This window comes from Brassica napus, chromosome A5, assembly GCF_020379485.1.
Source record: "Brassica napus cultivar Da-Ae chromosome A5, Da-Ae, whole genome shotgun sequence".
NCBI classification, from domain to species: Eukaryota; Viridiplantae; Streptophyta; class Magnoliopsida; order Brassicales; family Brassicaceae; genus Brassica; species Brassica napus.
Genome location: NC_063438.1, coordinates 15,832,210 through 15,850,640, shown reverse-complemented (window position 1 = coordinate 15,850,640; position 18,431 = coordinate 15,832,210). Strand labels below are relative to the sequence as shown.

Genomic DNA, 18,431 nt, shown 5'->3' with positions numbered 1-18,431 from the left:
ACTCTGCTCGGCCTCAGCTCTTACTAGTGCAAGCTCGAGTGTATCTTCTGTAAGAATCTCCTCGATCATCCCTTCGCGAGGTTTCAGCGGATCAATCCCTTTATTCACCTCGAAGGTCTGTCCATCCAGCATCTGCTTCTTCAGCAGTTCATCCATCTCGAACTGCATGACTATGTCCCCCAGATGGAGATCAATCTTCCCTTGCCGCACATCAATTATGGCTCCAACAGTACATAGGAACGGTCTTCCTAAGATGAGAGGATCTTTGGATTCCTCTTCTAGCTCTAGAACTACAAAGTCTGCTGGAACAGAGGTGTTCCCGATTTTTACTTGGAGATCCTCTAGAATACCAAACGGGGACTTAACTGATCTATCCGCGAACACCAAGGACATCCTAGTTGGTTTGAAATGCGTGTATCCCAGACGTCGTGCTACAGATTAGGGCATGAGATGTACGCTGGATCCCAGATCAACCAAGGAGCATGAGAAAATTGTCTTCCCAATCTGGACAGAGAGGACGAACTTGTCAGGGTCTCCTCGCTTCTTTATCTACATGTTCTGAAGCACCGCGCTGCACTCCTTAGAGACAGTCATGAATTCGCTCTCCTCTGATATTTTTCCTGAGATCAATCCCTTCACAAAGCTGTGCATGGAGGGCATCATCTGGATCGCATCCATCAAAGGGAGTCGAACGGTTAGGTCCTCCAGCATCTTTCTGCACTTCATCTCCTCTCGGTCCTTACGAGTAGCCTTTGCTGGAACAGGGTAAGGGACTTTAGGAGTGTATTCGCGAGCATGAACAGGCTCTGGGATCGGGTTGACAGCCTCAGCTGGTTGTTCTGGTCCTGGCAAATTGGTTCCAACTGTTGGTACCATCTCCTTCTTAGCTGCTGGGGCATCAGCTGGTGGTTGTTCCGACTCTTTCTGCTTCCCCTTCTGAGCTGCAGTGAACCTCTTCTTTACCGGCTCAGACAATTGCTTTCCACTTCTCAACTTAGCCGCATTGCACTCCTTAAGGTTTTTGTTGGTTTTCCCAGGTAGAGTACCTTGTTGCCTCTTGACGCTCTCAGCAATCTGAGCAATCTGAATGTCCATATGTCTCATATGACCCGCGACATTGTCGTATTTGGTGCTCAAATCGCTGAACATATGGTTCATTCTGGTATTGATCTCGGTAGTAACCTGGTTTAGAGCCTTCCCTCGGAGCTGTTGTCTTTGGAGCAGCTGCTGCAACATATCTTTTGTCTCATCTTGCAGAACAGCGACAGGAGCGGAGGTAGCTGGCTGAGTGTTCTGGTGTTTCTGCATCTGCGGTGGATTGTTCTGCGGTTGGCTTAGAACATAGGTCCGGGGTTGGTAGTTCTTTTGATACCCGACATACTGACCTTGGTTACTCTGTGCAGGATCAGCTGGTTTGTCTTGCTTAGGCCAGAAAAGCTGTGGGTTGTTCCTCACGTTAGGGTTTGGGTGGTAGTTTTTGAGCTGCCATCCTTGCACATTCACGTAGCTCACCTCTTGCTGATCGTCTCCTGATATTTCAGCATCAGACACCAGGCCACCGACACTCTTCTTAGGAGCTGCTTCTTCCATTATGAACACTTGGCTTTGGTTTCCCTTAAGCAGTTGGTCCACCTTTGCAGCGAGATCATCTATGATGTTCACACTCTTCGAGCGGTCATGCTCCTTGTTCTTGTTTAGTGGACTTGAAGCCATGTTCTCAATCAGCTCGAACGCACCAGGTGTGGTTTGAGTCATGAAATCTCCATTACTCGAAGAATCAAGGGTGTTTCAAAACTCATAGCTCACTCCATCATAGAACACCTCCAATATATAGTCATCATCAAACCCATGGTGTGGGCACTCTCTCTGGTACTCCTTGTACCTCTCCCAAGCTTCATGAAAAGGTTCATCGGACTTTTGCTTGAAATTGGAGATCATGTGCCGTAAAGCCGCGGTTATAGACTTCGTGTAGAAGTGGCTCAGGAACGCTGATCGGACCTGGTCCCATGAGGTAAGAGAACCGGTCGGTAGAGATTGGAGCCAGCGAGAAGCTTTCCCTTCAAGAGAGAATGGGAACATCATGCATTTGACATAGTCTGGTGGCACTCCGTTAGAGCGAGAGAAATTGTAGATTCTCTCAAAGGCTTCGATGTGGTCCATTGGGATGTCAGTAGTGAGACCACTGAACGTGCTCTTCTGTACCAGACTTATCAGTGCAGGTTTGATCTCATCGTCTTGCCGGGTGCAAGAAGGAGGGTTGATGGGGGAGCGGTTAGTAGCGAAGTTCTACGGAAGGTTCTGCTCCCCAATAGAAGCACCACGCTCTTCTTGCGCGGCGTTCTCAGCTGCTTCTTGAGCAACTTGTTGCTGATTTTGGATGGTCTGCTGCATCTGCAACATCTGTTGTTGCTGAGTCTGCATTTGTTGTTGAATGATTGCCAATGCAGCAGTGAGGTCATCATGATTGCCGTGATCAACCATGTTGGTGTCGGTTGTTCTCGGCTGTTGACGGTTCTGTCTTTCTAATCTTGCGAGTTTGTCGTTGGTCAGTTGATGTAGTGGTCCTTGTGCGTTGCTCCGAGTATGTCTACTGGTCATGCACTTGGATTATCTGTGCCAGCAAAGAATTAAAAGCAAGTTAGATATCTCAGACTAAATATTAAACCAAAAAATAAAGGTAAAAGCCTGGTCCCCGTCGCAACGGCGCCAAAACTTGTTACACTAAAAATGAATCCTTGCTACTGTCAAGTTAACATTGGTAATTGTAATATTTGAGATTCAATCGAGAGGACCAGTTTACTCTTTACTCTTATGATTCAATATTAAGCTGGGAAACAAGTGGGGTTTTAAAATAAATTGTGACGCAAGTAACTAGAATACTTAGAGATTCAAATTCGATTTAAATGAAAGCCGGCTTAGGGTTGTTTATCGGGTGGCAATGCGGAACCAAACAACTATTCAAGTGCAATGAGGTGCAGTCTAGAACTTGGATCACTCAGTTAGAACAATCCACTATCGTGGACTAGTTCCCTTTGCTGATCGGTCTTAAGTCCTAAGCTCTCACTTGGAACAAGACGCGATAGCAAGCCTTAGAGATCAGGTCCGTTTAGTTCACTTAATACCCTAATATCTACTCTCGCTGATTAGGGATATGAAGCTCATTCAATATATGTCAATTTATCCTAAGCGGTTAGCTAGGTGATTAAACTAGAGATCAAACATTAAGTGATCAATTCAATGCAAGTAGTAAGAACAATATGAATGAAGAACAATTAAAATCACTTATTTGCATTTAGCTCATGCGATTGACACCCTAAAACCCTAAGCAAGCTTAGCCGACTACTCAATCATAGAGCAAGATGACACAGACATGATTTTTGAATAATACTACTTATAAAATAAAGTAGAAAGACAAGGGTTCAGGATGATCTTCTCGTAAAAATGAGAGATGAAGCCTTCTCCCTTACAAGTTGCTCAATCCAAAAACCGTTCTAGGTCTCTTGTAAAACTGGCGTACAAAAATAGAAATGATAGCATATGCTTTTTATATGGAGGCGCCAGTGGTAAAGAGAAAGGAGAGAAAATCTAGGGCAAACCCTTGAAATCTTGGATGTTTCCTTAATAGTCGGGAATAGTCAGTCGCTTGCTCTCTTTGGGAACAACCTTCGGATTGATCTGACTGGCTGTTCTGCATTAGATATTCCAAAATGGCATCTTCCTTCATGGCACTCTCATCTTCACTCTTTCACCTGCTCCAAACCTGGAATGATATCAAATAAGCACGAATTAAGACTGAGAATTAACTCAAAGAACACATATAATGGTATTAAAAACACCATATATTAGTTCCCAGTTGTGCGTTTCTCACAGCGTTGGAGACTGTTCCGGTCAATATTGGCTGCTCCTCTTCTTCTTTAGATTTTGACTAACGTTAAGGACTCCTTCTCTTTTTTTTGGGTTAGAGTTAGTCGTCTTTGATGTTGTCTTCCTCGTCGTTCTCTTGTCGTCGTTAGTCCTTACTCGTCTTGGTTTTAAAGATCTGGTTTTTGGTGATCTGACTTCTATGCTCTCTTTCATAGCTCAAGGACGGCTCCATGGTTTGCTTGTTTTGTTTTATTTCCCCTCCCCTCTCTGTTTTCTCATCTCGTTGTAGCTTGCATCCCTGCACGCGTCTCTGATGGCTCTCTTTTTCACCATGTTTGCTACTCCTATTTTGGATAGTGTTTTCTCTGTGTATGCTTTGTTGGCTTAGAAAGTTGTTTCTGGTCTCAAGGTTTGGCTCTGATTTCTCGATGGTTTGCTTCTATTCTCCCTCCCTCTCAAGTTGTTTCTCTTCTTCCCCTGCTTTCCTTGGTATAGGTGGGCAGAGCTTTGTGGTTCTTCGCTGGCATGGGCACCTTCACTAGTAAAAAAACGGTCATAGCCACGGTGCATTTTCGTAGCTATGGGACACATTTCGTAGCTATATGAGTTCTTGCTACGAAAATGCTACGAAAATAAAATGGTAGCTATACGATCGTAGCAGAAAAAAATCGTAGCAAAAGTCGAAGCAAAATGCTACGCCTTTGAGACGATGAATTCGTAGCAAATAAGCCATGTTTTGCCACGAAATATTACGTATCTGTTTTTGCTACGAAACAGACTGTAGCTAAAACTGTGGCTTTCTAAAAAAATATATTAAAAAAATAAATCAAATTAGAAGAAAAAATAATAATAATTTTTGTAAATCTTATATATTAAAACAGAAGTCATGACTTCTTTTCATGTGTGATTTTTTTAGTTTGGACCATTCCTACAAAATATCATATTTTACATAAGTTCATTATTATATCTTTTAATATTTTTATCTTTTTATTTGAAATACAAATGAATATATTTAAATGTTCTGACAAAATCTTTTTAAAATCTTCTTAGAATCTTTTAAAATTTACTTTCAAAAATTAGTTAGTTTAATTTAAATTATCATAAAATATATTTAGAAATTAAATTTGAATATAGTTTTGGTTTATAAACGAAAATTTAAATAAAATAAAATTAATTAATTTAAAAAATACATTTACTAATAATTTTTAAAGATTTTGTTAGAAATAAATATTTATTTCTGTTTTAATTTTTTCAAATTTGTTTTCTAATAAAATAAAAATCATGATTTTTTGATGAGTGATATTTTTAGTTAGACCATCATTTAAATTTTCTATTAAATGTATATCACTAATGCTAATATATATAATATTTTTAACTACTTTAATCATAATATCTTTTATATCTTTTATTTTTAAAAAAAAATTAAAATTCTAACAAATCTCCTAAAAAGATTATAATAAGATCTTAATTGTCATAAATTGAATATAAATATTTTCAACTAATTTTGTAATTAGTAATTAAATGTTACTAAAAGAATAAAATTATATCCTATTTTTTTAATTTTATAATAATATCTATCATTTTAAAATACAAACGTTATATTGAACAAAATATGATAAAATTATTTTAAATTGATAAGTTAACATATTTTATTTTCATAAATATAAAATATTTATGCTAAAAATATAATATGTTGGTACAACGGGTTAATAGTAGTAAACTATATAAAAATTTAACTGATCTTAAACTTTTTAATGTACAGTAATTTGTTATATAAAATTAATAAACATTAAAAATTACTAAAAAAATCTAGCGATTTGAATTAAGGATCATGATTATAATAAATTAAATACAAAATTGTTTTCATATATGTTGTTTCATGCATTAAAAAATTTAGTTTAGTAATCAAACGCTAATTCAATAGGATAAATATATAATAAGCAACATAGATATGTGATGATTTTAATTTACAGCATGAAAATTATAAAATTATTATATTTGGCATAATTATACAAACATTTTAAAATGTGAGTAACATTAAAAATACATAGTATGTAAAACAAATATCTATATATATAAATGTTAAAATATATAGCTGCACGGTTGTGCGGGTGAAAATCTAGTGTAAAAATATTAAACGAGAATTGATAATCAAATTAAATCGATTTACATTTACAAATTAAAGTGGTTTAAGAAACTAAACCAAAAAGGCTAAAGCCAAATTAAACCTAATGTCCGTCCAATCCTCTTCGTTTCTCTTCTCTCCGGCCAGCTCCTCGACCATATCCGGCGTAGCTCCTGTCGTCTTCTCCTCGGTCTTTTCCGACGCCACTTTTTTCTGTCTTCTCTAAGCTTTCCCAGATTCTCCTGCACGAAACATTCTATTAAGGGCCCACTAACAAAATCAGATTCAAAATCCAACTTTGACCATATGAAGAAAGACGATACAAATGAGAGGAAGCTTACGGGGCGGAGACTTCACGGAGAGCGACAGAGGAAGAAAAGAGGCGTCATGAAAAAGAGATGTCATGGAGGAAAGAGGCGTCACGGTGACTTCATGGAGGATAGAGATAGAGGAGGAGATGAGGCCTCACGATTCTTGGTGACTTCACGGATGAGAGAGGCAGAGGAGGAGACGAATAGAAGAAAGAGATGAAGACATTGTAATGGCGTAGAGAAAAGAAGAACAGAAGATGTGCACAAAGAGAGATGGTTGGGACTTGGGATAATGAATATGTCTCAGATCTGAAACGAAAAGAGAAGAAAAGAAAATGAAAGCAATAGTGAAGTGTGGCCATTGATTTAAATTATCAATCGTTGAGATGATGATCCTTGCCATAACATTTGGACCAATGAGAAGAAAGTTAGAGGATAAGATAAGTTAAAGAAATTTATATTATTAAATTGTCTGGTTTTGAATAAGGCAGTACATTAATATGTTAATCCAAAAAACTTTAGCCATCGCCATATTTAACAAGACTTGGAATATAAAGTTTTGGTTTTATATTTTATATTTAGTTAAAAATAAAAATATAATGGTTAATAGTTATTTTCATGATTAGTGTTTATAGTTTAGTGAATGGAGTTTACAGTTTAGATAGATAGAGCTTAGAATTAAAATTTAAAATTATGGTTCATAGTAAATGTTAAAGTTATTAAATGTAAATGGTAAGATTAAACTATTTTAACTATACAAGTATGATTCAACGATTTGTAATTTAGAATTTGAAAATTTTAGATTAGTAGTTTATGTTTAAGTTTTGATGTTTAAATTTGAAATGTTAAAATTAGTATTTGGGTTTTATGATTTGGGGTATAAGGTTTAGGGTTAGAGTGTAAGGTTTGGAGTGTAGTGTTTGAAGTTTAGATTTAAATTTTGGAATTAATTTTTTTTTTAAAAAGATTAACTTTTGAGTTTTAGTTTTAGATTTGTTGTTTAACTTTGAAAAAGTATATTTAGTGTTTAGATTCATGATTTGGAATATAGAGTAATATATAGAGTTTAGAGTTTTGAGTTTTGATTTAAAAATTGATATTAGATTTTTAAAGTAATTAAATTTGAGTTTAGGTTTACGATTTTGAGATATAATATGAGGATTAGAATTTAAGATTTACTTTTAGAGTTTATGGGGTTAAAAACATGTTTAGGGTATAGGGTTTTAAATAGCTATGAATTTTTTAGTGGCAAAAATCGTAGCTAAAAGATATTTTTTTGTAGTTAGTCACGATTTTTGCTACGGTTTGTTTCGTATCTATTTTGCCACGAAATCTTCGTAGCAAAATCATAGCTATATCTTGCTACGTTTTTTCCGTAGCAATTTCGTAGCTTTTTTTGCTACGATTTACACACGAAAAGCTGCGTTTTTGATTACGTAGCTTTTTCATAGCTTTTTAGAATTTGCTACGAAAATTTCGTAGCTATGTCGTAGCTATAGCCAATATTTCTACTAGTGCTTCTCTGTGGTTATTTAGTTTATACGGTGCTTCTTACCTTTTAGCTGGTGGTTGTGCTTCCGGTGCTTTAGGCACATGTCTTCCTCCTTCGTGGTGACCTTGGCCTTCAGGTGTTATTCTTCCTATAATCTGTTTTCTTGGTTTTTTGCATTGGTGATTGATCCCATGTCTCAAATTTATCTTTCTACCCTTTTTATGATATCTGCTTGTTCTAGTCAAGACAATCTATGGTAAGGTGAGGTAAGTTAGTCTTCGTTCTTGACTTTCAGTTCCAGGCCTTTATTGTATTACTATGGCATTTTTGCTTCTCTGTGATTGTGGAGGTTTTTGGTTTAGATTATATATTTGTGCTATAGTTTCATCTTCTTATTTGGTTATGTTATGATTTTAATTGTAAAATAAATATATAATTTGTAAATGAAATAGTATAAAATAGTATAAAATAGTATAAAATAATAAGATAATGAAAGTTTATATTATTTTTAGTTGTGAACAATTTAAATATTTAAAATATATTTCTACTATTTTAATACTTTTTTTCATCTTGAATTTTATTGACTAATAAATTGATTCTCTAGCTTCAAATGACGCTGGTTAACGCGAGAAGGATAAGATAACTAAAATTTGTAGATGAGTCCTACCTATCAAATTAGATCATGTTTAATTCAGTGGTTGAAATTAAAAGATAAAAATAGACATTTATATAAATAAATGCGCTATTAACTACTTCTCGCTTTGATATCCTATTTTATTGGTTTTTGAAATTTCAAATACCTAAACCAACAGAAAAATGAATATGGCTCCGAATATTTACAAGCTGATCGTAATTAAAGTAACAAAAATCTTTACATATCTATATATCTATATGTTTTTGTTACTATTAAAACTGCACAGTTGTTCTGGATGATGCAATTTGGACGCTATCACTTGCCCAATTTTTGATATTTATGTTAACACCTCAATTTTGGTTGCTATTTGTAATTAGAAAAGGACATTTTTCTTCACCAAAGATTAGCTTCTTTCTCGAATATTTTTTCTATGCCTATAGATTTTTTGGTTTTTACACTACAAGAAAACAGCGGTATTCTGACGGACATTTCGACGAAAAATGAAATCCTCGGAATATCCCGAGGAATTTCCGAGGATATTCCGAGGAAACAAAAAATTTGGTTTCCTCGGAATTTCTTCGGAATATACCGACGAAATTCCGAGGAAATATCAATCCGTTGGAATATTCTTATGGAATACCGAGGAAAATTGTATTCCTCGGAAAAAACCGATGAATTCCGAGGATATATTATAGCCATTAGAGAGCCGTTGGAGAGCCGTTGAGGGATTTTAAAAATTTCGAGGAAATTCCGACGAACTAGACGTTGGCATCGGAATTCCGTCGGAATTTCCTCGGTCTGTCGGCAGGATTTCAACTATAAATACAAGCACCCCTCTTCCTCTTCATTCACTCCATATCTTCATCCTCCCTCTTACTCTCTTTACACACGAATTTGATTCATAAAAAACATGTCTTCTTCAAATTATTTTCGTTCTTGGATCGATCGACCTCATTTGGATCCGAACACGAGATTGCTTACGGAAGAATACCAACGAGGTATAACCGAATTCATGGGGTTAGTTCACCGACAACCGGAAGCAAAAACATGTATGTTAAGATGTCCTTGCTCTAATTGTAAAAATAGAAAGGTTATTAAAGAGTGGGATGTTTGGACTCATCTATATTTGAGTTGGTTTACACGAAGTTACAAAATTTGGTATCATCACGGGGAAACGGATTATGAACATGGTAGTACTAGCGAACCTCAGCCAGCGGTTAGATTAGAAGAACCAATTAGAACGGATGTAGATTATGGTGTAGGTACTGAGCAGATAGTAAATGATCATTTTAGAGGGGAAGATTTACCCAATGCAGAAGCTAGGAGATTTTATGATATGTTGGATGCTGGAAAGCAACCATTGTACGAAGGTTGCAGAGATGGTCATTCAGCTTTATCATCTTCTACAAGATTGATGGGCATTAAAACAGATTATAATTTGGCTGAAGACTGTGTGGATGCGATTGCTGATTTTGTAAAATGTATTCTACCCGAGGATAATGTAACTCCTGGTTCATACTACGAGGTTCAGAAACTCGTAGCTGGTCTTGGTTTATCGTATCAGGTAATAGATGTATGCAGCGACAACTGCATGATTTATTGGAGGGCGGATGAACAGCGGGTTACATGCAAATTTTGTGGGAAGCCTCGTTATAAAGATACGAGTGGAAGAGTTCCAGTGCCATATAAAAGGATGTGGTATTTGCCTTTGACGGAAATGTTGCAGAGGTTGTATCTGTCTGAACACACAGCGCAACCAATGAGATGGCATGCGGAGCACTCAACAAATGGTGAGATCAGACATCCTTCAGATGCAAAAGCGTGGAAGCATTTCCAATCAAAGTATCCCGACTTTGCGTATGAGAGAAGAAATGTCTACCTTGGATTATGTACTGATGGTTTCAGCACGTTTGGCAAGAGTGGAAGACAATATTATCTACGGCCAGTCATTCTTACACCAGACAACCTACCCCCAAACTTGTGCTTGCGACGAGAGTTTTTGTTTCTCTCGATTCTCGTTCCCGGACCAGAGCATCCTAAGAGATCACTTGATGTGTTTCTTCAGCCACTAATATATGAGTTGCAACAACTATGGGCTCAAGGTGCTGAAACATACGATGTTTCGTGTAAAGAAAACTTTCAAATGCGGGCAGTACTAATGTGGACAATAAGTAATTTTCCAGCATATGGCATGTTATCTGGATGGACAACGCATGGAAGGCTATCATGTCCATATTGTCAAGATAACACTTATGCTCTCCAACTAAAACACGAAAGGAAAACGTGTTGGTTTGACTGTCACAGGAGATTCCTACCACCAGATCATCCATATCGTAGAAGTAGGAATTTGTTTACGAAGAACAAGAGGGTGTTTGACAGTCCACCTCCGGAAATTTGTGGGAAAGATTTGAAGACACAACTTAGAGATTTTGGGGCAGAAAGGACACCAGACGTCGGTGGACATGAGCGTTTTCTGGTAGATGGTGTTGGAGACCTACATAACTGGCACAAAAAAAGTATTTTCTGGGATCTGCCATACTGGGAGGATCATCTACTAAGGCATAATTTAGATGTCATGCATATTGAGAAGAACTTTTTTGACAATCTCATGAACACGATCCTTAATGTTCAAGGTAAAACAAAGGATAATTTGAACTCAAGACTGGATTTAGTCGATATATGTGCTCGTTCAGAACTTCATGTTGATGAGAATGGTAGGGCTCATTTTCCCATATACCGACTTGATGCAGCGGGAAAAGATGCGTTCTTTGATTGGATTTCAAACGATGTGGAATTTCCAGACAGTTACGCATCTAATTTGCGTAACTGTATCGACAGAAAGGAAGGAAAGTTTACTGGCTTGAAAAGCCACGATTGCCATGTAATGATGCAGCGCCTCCTTCCGTTTGCCTTCAAGGAACTATTACCACGAAATGTTCATGAAGCAATTGCAGGGATAAGTGGTTTCTTCCGCGATTTATGCACGAGATCAGTGACTCTTGAAGGTATTGAAAATTTGAAGACTAACATAGCCGTGATTCAGTGCAACCTTGAGAAGATATTTCCTCCCTCATTTTTTGATGTTATGGAGCATCTTGTTATTCACCTGGTAAGAGAATTGGAACTTGGTGGTCCTGTACAGTATAGATGGATGTATCTGTATGAGCGGTATATGTTCCATTTGAAGAAGATGGTGAAAAATTTAAGTAGGGTGGAAGGTTCTATAGTCGCACAGATGATCAATGAAGAAACTTCAAACTTTGCCGAGTACTACTTTCCAGCAGAAGTTCAGACCAAAAACAGAAGACCTGCTCGGCATGATGATAGAGGCGAACGGGCAACATATCATGTTACGGTTCCAGACATTTTCACATACATTGGATGACTTAGCGGAAAACCAAAGGACCGTCGACTTACTGAGCAGGAGCACAGTCATTTGCAAACATATTTGCTCACCAACTGCGAAGATGTTCTTCAATATGAGAGGTAAATAAATTAGCTTACAAATTTTTATTTTAACAAGTTGAAATTTAAATCTTAATTAATTACATTATTGTCATCATATGTACAGGATTTTCATGGCAGAAAAGCGGTTCGAATATAGATACGCCACAGAGGATGAACTAGAAGAAATGAAGCAGAGAGAATTTGCTGGATGGATGTTTACTTATGTGAGTGCTTTAAACAAATTAAAATATCATTTATCACATATTTATACTAATTCACATTTATTGATATAACATATATATGTGCTATTAATAGGTGTCTGCTGGTTTGGCCAGAGGTGAAACATTTGACAATTGGATACGCGAGATGGTCGTTGGACCAAACTTTGTTGTGAAGTCATATCCGAGATTTTGTACTCGAGGATATGCATTCACAACTCAGAAGAGGAGACGTTCGAGTACGACTTATGATGCTGGCGTTTGTTCTGCATCAGGAGATGATGTATACTACGGACACATACATGAGATTTTGGAAATCAAGTATTTGGGCATGGTTGGATTGCGCTGTACTGTTTTCTATTGTGATTGGCACGACAACACTCCAGATCGAGGTGTGAGAACAGATGCATTTGGTGTTACATCAGTAAATTCGAGGCGAAAGCTGCAATATTATGATCATTTCATTCTTGCTTCTCAGGCCGATCAGGTAATTAAGTGTTAATTATTCAGAAGGATTCATCATCATGTGTATTAATTTATAATTTTACTAATAATTTTTTAAATGTTACAGGTTTGTTATATCAAGTACCCACGGCTAAGGAACAGAGATGATCCATGGGTTACTGTTACAAGACTCAACCCGAGAGGCCAAGTTCAGGGAAGTTCTGAGCTGGAAGACCCACTACAACCAAGCACATCCGGCAACTTAAGTGCAGCAGAAGATTTAGCTGGAGTTGGCCTTGTACTGGATTTAACTTGACTTCGGAGAGGAAGCCGCCGTTCACGTAGAGGATGAACCAGTGATTGGAGAGTTTCACCAAGATCCAGATTCAGCTTCATCTGGTGATGATGACTCGGAAACAGACTAGCGTCGACTTTTTTTTTTTTTTAATAGAAATACCGAGGAAATTCCAAGGGAAGATAGGTTTTCCTCGGAATAGACCTTGTCGATTAAGGGATTTGATTATAGAGTATTTTTCCTCGGAATTTCCTCGGAATATTCCGACGGAATTGCGAGGAAGATAAGGGTTTCCTCGGAAATTCCATTATTTCCTCGGAAATCCCTCGGAATATTCCGAGAAAATTCCGAGGAACTAGGGGTTTTTAACCGAAAATAACGTGTTGCAGATTGAATTACACTTATATAACCTTCATTAAGTGTCTTAACCAGATTATGAAGTCAAACTTTGGTGTTTTACGCAATAACAAACACTTTTACGATTGCATGAAAGAAAACCACACAACATAAGAGAAACACTTATACACTTTAATAAACGTTAAAGGGAATACTTATAATTATTTTTGAAATTTTGTTATTTCATGATTTATGATCATCTATAAAAAGAATCCTCAATGGAATGCATTACAATTGTATAAGAAACGAAATACGGCAAAAAAATGATGTTTTGAAAAGATGCGTTCTTTGATTGGATTTCAAACGATGTGGAATTTCCAGACGGTTACGCATCTAATTTGCGTAACTGTATCGACAGAAAGGAAGGACAGTTTACTAGCTTGAAAAGCCACGATTGCCATGTAATGATGCAGCGCCTCCTTCCGTTTGCCTTCAAGGAACTATTACCACGAAATGTTCATGAAGCAATTGCAGGGATAAGTGGTTTCTTCCGCGATTTATGCACGAGATCAGTGACTCTTGAAGGTATTGAAAATTTGAAGACTAACATAGCCGTAATTCAGTGCAACCTTGAGAAGATATTTCCTCCCTCATTTTTTGATGTTATGGAGCATCTTGTTTATCCCTTGCGATTTCCGGCGCACTCTCTCTTCTCCCTCGCGATTTCCGACGATTCCACCCTAATCCTCATGTATGAACCCTATCCCACTCTCTTAGGTTAGATTTGTATGGTTTTTAAGTAGATTTGATGATTTTGGAATGATATTTATAGATTTTTGTTAGGGTGAATGGTAGGATTGTGTAAAATCGAGTTTGATTATGGTATTCACTTGATTTGGAATTTTTTTTTAAGTTTTTATTAATTTTGTGGTTTTAAAAATCTAATAGATAATTATGTATATATAATATGAAAACGTTTTTGTATATAAAATCTATTTTTTGCATTAGGAAATCATTTATATATTTATTAAACATTTTTAATATCTATAAAACTTTTTTTGTGATTAAAAACTTTTATTTGGGATTTTTTTTTAAAATATATATATATATAGATATATATATATATATGTATTTTTATATATATAATATAAATTTCTATATTTATTAAACATTTTTAATATTATTAAAACTATTTTTTGTAATTATTAAACTATTTTTTATTTATTAAAACTATTTTTTGTAATTATTAAACTATTTTCTATATTTATTAAACATTTTAAATATTATTAAAACTATTTTTTGTAATTATTAAACTATTTTTTGGGATTTATTAAAACTATTTTTTGTAATTATTAAACTATTTTTTATGGGTGTTTTTCAAAACCAACCCATTTTTTCAAGTCAAACCTAAAACCAACCCTTTTTTTTTTGTCATTACTGTTCATCAATGAATTTTCCATACTATCCTTATGTTTTTAAATTATTTACAAAATTGCCATTATAATTTATTTTTTTGTTAATTTCGAAATTAACAAAAAACCAAATACATCCTAACAATTTCTTCTTATTTACAATAATGCCATCATCATCAATTTTTTCAACCACCATGAATCACCATTTTTGAACTCTTAAAGCTCTAAAATTTAATTTTCAACCACTTATCTCTCATTCTAAACCAATAAATCTTCATTTCCTTTCATTTCCTCTACATTTCCATCTAAAAGTCTCTCATAACTTTCATTTTCATAATCACAAACTTCATATTTTTGAGTTTCTTCATCAGTAAATCGTCAAAAGTGCTTTTTTGCTTATGTTTGGAGTTTGGACGGTTGAAAAGGTTGGAAATGAGCTTTATACCGGAAAAAGGTAACTATTTACATGGTTTTCGTCATTTTTCAGATCTGTGTCGCGATAGTAGACTGTTTTGTATGTCTACGCCTACGTGTAGACTTACGATGCAGTCTACTTGTCAACGCACAAGTCAGTTTTGCAATTGACCAAAAGAAATTTTTTGGTAACAGAGACTTTCCCAGCAGTCTACGTCTTTACCTTTGGCAACAAAAACAAAAATTTAGGTAGACTTACTAAAACGTCTACGCAAAAGAGGTTAATTTTGCATTTGACCGAACTTTTGACTTTTCAAAGTAGACTTCACCGGATGTCTACAAAATGTAGACTGCCCGAGAAATCTACAAAAGGTCAGTTTTGCATTTGACCAAAACTTTGATTTCGTTGAATAGGTTCGTTTTGTGTTTGACAAAAAAGTTTAAAAATATTTCAAAAATTTATTAAATTGTAGACTTCATATGCAGTCTTCTAATATTAGAAAAAAAAATGTAGACTGCATGTAAAGTCTACTTTTTTATTTTGGTCAAATGCAAAACTAACCCATCGGATTTGAAAGAGACTTCATGCGAAGTCTTCACAATTTTAGATGTTCATTTCAATCTACTCGTTGAAAGTCAAACATGGTCAATTGTAAAACTAACCTCTTTCAAAAAAATTCAAACATGCAGATTCCATATGAAGTCTAATTCTGAAAGTCAAATCCTAAGTGAATTTTGGTCAATAGCAAAAACTAACCTGTTTAAAGTGTAGACTGAAAATGAAGTCTACTTTTATGAAATCACAATTTTTTTTCAAATATAAAAAGTAACTCGTAAAATTTGCAATTGCAAAAACTAACCCAAAAAGTAGACCTATTTGACAGTCCACACTAGTAAACTGAAAAGAACGTCTACATCTCCTTAGACTGAATATGGAGCCTACATAGAAAAATATATTAAAAGTGAATTTGTGTATTATTCATTAAGTTTTTTTAAGATTTTTTTGTTTGACCGTGTGTGTTAAATAATCTTAATAGGTTTGAGTGATTTTGAAAAAAAAATCTGTTATAGTTATGAAAGTATAATACATTTGATTTGACTATTTTGTTAGCTAATAATTGTAGACGTATTTGTAAGTCTACGTTTATAATTTTATCAAGCATGAAATATTTGTTCGCTAATTATGTAAACCGTATTTTTTACAGAAAATAGTTCAGTTACGGAGAATAGCTGGTGAAAGACTATTTGTGAGAGTTTGGGTAACTGTGTTGAACTTATGAGATGTCTTATTGCTTTGGAGTTGTCTTATGTGTTAAAGTTGTGTTGATACTCCTATGAGTGCCACAAATGATTGCAATGCAAGAACTTGATCAAGTTATCCAAGACATAATGATATATTAATTTTTGAATTTGTGTATGTTGAAAATGTCAATGACGATTACAAAACATCAAGTGTATTAACCAAGTCTACTTTATGCTAAGTAGACTTCAATATTAGTCTTCTTTTACATAAAATTAGAAGAGAAATCTCCTAGAAGCAAACTACACAAATTTGTTACACCAACAATACATCATTCTGATACAAAATAGTTTACTCAAATCTTTTTTGAGCTTTTCTGATTAAGTAAAACAAGACAACTCAGTTTTCATCAATAACAAACTCTACTGCTTAGAAGACGATATAAAGACAACTCTACTGCTGATCTCCCAGTGTCTCGGTTACTTGTACTGATATCAACATGATCATCTGTTACATACACGATTGTATTTGACCCATGAGCTGTTAAAACCCTGGAAATTTTTGAGAGAACCATTAGTTCAGCCATCATACTGAAACCAAAGAGACAAATCCTTATAGAGTAAGATGATTGCAGAGCTTACCTACAGTTTTCATGAATTGGGAGACATGCTTCATGAGTATTGTTTGTGAGACGATCCTTTTGAATCTCTTCGGTTACTCTATATTCAAACTTTCCTACAACACAAAAAGGACAAGGAATTAAACCCATGCCATACTCCATGTTCTTTGGCTGTAACAATCACAAAATTAAAAAGATGAAAATAATTTACTTTTATGTTCCTAACATCGATGAACCCATTCTCTTTGATTCTCTTAAAGTAATCCTTAACATGTTCAATTAGCATAAACTCTAGATTTAATCTTTGACAGACAGAGACTTTATGTGAATCAAACATGTGAATTAGTTTGCATAAGAAGTCACCTTCACAGTCAATAAAAATCTGAAACACTTCTGACCAAAATATATAAAGAAACCAACTGAGATACAATCATTAAGAAACCAGAGTCCAGACACAACAAAATAACAATAGATCGAGACAATTGATACACTTACAATGTCGTCCTCAGCTGGTTTGTGGCAGTTATTCATCAATGCCCAAGCCTTAACGTACCTGCAAACAGAAATGTACAAGGCACAGTCATTAATAAAATCATATTACACGAACCAAGGAGCAAAAGACAGTAGAAAACTATAGAATATAAGGTATTTAATCATGTTACACGAAGAAGAAGTTTTTACAGTTTTGGAAAATGTGATTCAGCAGCTATATTCACTCAGGACACTTCAAGCTCATGGACACGACCCCACCCTCCGTCGCACCGCGTCTTCGTTTCCTCCATAATCAATTACAATGAATCAGAAATGAAACTGAATCTCAGAAAGAGGGTAAGAGACTTACCTTTGAATCCAACTCAATCTCATCCCTCGAGTTCGAGCACACGGAAGAACTCCATGGAAGTCGAAGTTAAGCTCTGTCTCCTCACCGCCACTACTCATCTCCGGCTCACCACTGTCCTCACTCCCGAGACTCTTGCTGAAAAGTAATCGGACAAGAGGTGCTTACATTGGATTGTAAGGAAATACCCGAGCAAATAGAGAGAGAGAGAGAGAGAGAGAGAGAGAGAGAGAGAGAGGTAAAGAAAGAGATATTACAACAGGAGTAGAGGAACGGTAGTGACGAGGTGGAGATGGCTGAGAGATGAACAAGGACGGTGGTGATGGTGATTCGGAGAGGACGGCGAGTGGGAGAAGAAGGAAGAGAGAGCCGCAACGGCGCTAGGTTTTGTGTTTTTACCAAATTTCACAAAATAAAATGTATTTATATGTTGGGTACTACATCCGGTTAGGTTAAACTTTTATGGTTTAATTTTGGTTAAGTTAAATTATTTTGGTTAAAATCTGGTTAGGTTAAAATATTTACGGTTTGGTAGACATATTTTTAAGTCTACTAGAATTTGATTTTTCTTATCTTTATTATTAAAAATATAATATGTAACCTTTTTGTTGGGGTCAAAAACGGTTACGACGGAATTACCACCCGAAAATCCTCGGAGATCGTATTTCCGAAAGAGATAGTAAAAGAAGAGATGTAATTTTCGTAAAAATAACCAATACGAAGTTTTTACGAAAAAGTATCC

General features: G+C 35.6%; 2 long non-coding RNA genes and 1 other non-coding gene across 4 annotated transcripts; 1 reads left to right on the top strand and 2 right to left on the bottom strand.

Annotated features, from left to right (window-relative positions):
- The first annotated feature begins 1,843 nt into the window (after window positions 1–1,843).
- LOC125609662 lies at window positions 1,844–1,951 on the top strand. The gene has a single exon (XR_007339814.1). It is a non-coding gene; the product is annotated as a small nucleolar RNA R71 (small nucleolar RNA).
- Window positions 1,952–5,995: 4,044 nt separating this feature from the next.
- LOC125609622 lies at window positions 5,996–7,222 on the bottom strand. Its single transcript, XR_007339789.1, has 2 exons — window positions 6,331–7,222; window positions 5,996–6,231 (listed from the first exon to the last, which is right to left on the bottom strand). It is a non-coding gene; the product is annotated as an uncharacterized LOC125609622 (long non-coding RNA).
- A 9,299-nt stretch (window positions 7,223–16,521) lies between these two features.
- LOC106414170 lies at window positions 16,522–18,203 on the bottom strand. 2 transcript variants are annotated; one of them, XR_001282786.3, is made up of 6 exons: window positions 17,947–18,203; window positions 17,693–17,827; window positions 17,533–17,627; window positions 17,347–17,404; window positions 16,874–16,967; window positions 16,522–16,783 (listed from the first exon to the last, which is right to left on the bottom strand). It is a non-coding gene; the product is annotated as an uncharacterized LOC106414170 (long non-coding RNA). The 2 variants fall into 2 exon arrangements; XR_007339781.1 differs by having other exon boundaries at window positions 17,533–17,827.
- Window positions 18,204–18,431: the final 228 nt, after the last annotated feature.